General features: G+C 33.9%; 1 non-coding gene across 1 annotated transcript; it reads right to left on the bottom strand.

The window, feature by feature from the left end:
• Positions 1–488: 488 nt before the first annotated feature.
• On the bottom strand, positions 489–560 carry Trnaw-cca. The gene has a single exon. It is a non-coding gene; the product is annotated as a tRNA-Trp (tRNA).
• Positions 561–1,960: the final 1,400 nt, after the last annotated feature.

Raw genomic sequence — 1,960 nt, 5'->3', positions numbered from 1 at the left:
CTATTCGGAAGATCCAAGGTTCGTGTCGTGGTATGTCTCCGAAATCTTAACATTGTAGGTTGTAGGTGCTGCTGACCTGCTAAGAAGTTTTAAATTAGGAATCGCTATGCTTGAACGTTGGGATTTTTACATTTAACTGTAAAATATGTGGTGTAGAGTTTATAATTTTGGATTTATTATACTTACTCTTCTTTATTGCTTTATATTTCTTTTTGTAATTGCGAAAATTCTGTGAAAAAATTCGAAATCGAAATACAAATACCTTATGATTTTCAATAACATAGAAGAATTTTCCATATCTAATATTTCTTTATTTTTGAAAATTCGAGAGGGGGGGGGGGTCAAGTGATCCGTTCCTGCACAAAAAAAAATACCTGTAAAAGAGACCAATTTATATGCCAGAACAGTTAATGATTTTCGTTAATAACTGACATAACAAGTGTAAATATATAAAAATAATTATTTTTGAACATAGACAAAATACATCATGACCCGGACGTGACTCGAACACGCAGCCTTCTGATCTGGAGTCAGACGCGCTACCATTGCGCCACCGGATCACTTTCAGTAGAGTATTTATTTTATAATTACATACTTAATAGCACACGTATATTACATTATTTAGTTTTTTATAATTATAATTTGACCTATTATTTAAATTAATATTAATTCTTACTTAATTTGTTCGGTCGTCTTTATTTTACCTTTAACTCGTGATTCAGGTAAATCTATACTGTTAACAATAACAACAGAAGTACTCGCCTTTATCTATCCCGTCACTCGGTGGCTCAGGCTTTACAACCAGAGGTGTCCCTTGGTGTTGGCACACGGGGCCCGTGCTCCGATTCTATTTGACAGGGCCCCCAAATCTCCAGTTGGTGTTTGAAAAGATCGGAATAGAAAATCGTGATCGATACCATGCTGAAACGTCGAAAATTCCCGAGTCCCAAATCTTTTAAGCAACTAGCGACGCCTCTGCTATAACGCAAAAAAAAAAATTGGGTTTCGACACCTGCAGATAGCCCATTATTTAGCTTTACGTTTAATAACAGCAAACAAACAAACCGTTATCTAATATAGATCCGAGTGTTGCAGTTGTTCAGTAAACAATGACGACAATACAAATAACCCATCTTCTCAACAGGTAGATTTAATTGAAGTTTTAATTACTATTACTTTTTGTAATCTTATCACTCTGAGATAATAATAAATATGGGATTTACGGGTGCCAACTGTTAAAACGATCTGTACAATATAAATTATGTGATCTATCTAATTTAATAACGAGGGCTTTGAAATAAACATTTATTATTTTTTGGCTATGGCTTGTAAAATAATAGAGACAACGGTACAATTTATGCGTTTGTTCACTCTAGGGAAAACTAGACAATCAAAGTTGTACGATTTGTCTACACTAAGTTCGTTTCATTATGAACAGCATGAACTGTAATTAATTTTACTTGACCATATGACGCAACTGGTAAGGCGATACCAGAGAGACTGTTATAGTTAGTAAGGCCGTAACGACCCGAACTGTATTTACACATGATTTGAATAATGCTAGCAAGTAAATTATATTAATATTTATTTCCATGTGTGTGTTGATATTCCCGTTGGACTTGTGTCCCATGCCATGATATTGTGTCAGTATATTTTCTTTATCTTTTAGTTTACGAGGAGGGTAAACTGTTTATCACATTGTTACAAACTTTTCAGATTATACGTGCTATTAGAGTGTTTACAGATGTGGCCTAGTGGTTAGGGCAGTGGTCGGAAAGATGGGAAAGAGTCACGGCTACGGAGAATTTTAAGATCAATTTCAGGGAAAAATATCAAACTGGTCGAACTATTAATTTTTTTTTGTATGTAAATAAACATACACATTTAAAATACATGTACCGGTATTAATAATTATATGATTATCACTGACCCAACACAATGCTAAATTTTCAAAAAAAAA

Source organism: Limulus polyphemus, unplaced genomic scaffold (genome assembly GCF_000517525.1).
Source record: "Limulus polyphemus unplaced genomic scaffold, Limulus_polyphemus-2.1.2 Scaffold1250, whole genome shotgun sequence".
Lineage (NCBI taxonomy): Eukaryota > Metazoa > Arthropoda > Merostomata > Xiphosura > Limulidae > Limulus > Limulus polyphemus.
This window is presented reverse-complemented; position numbering and strand designations above follow the sequence as displayed.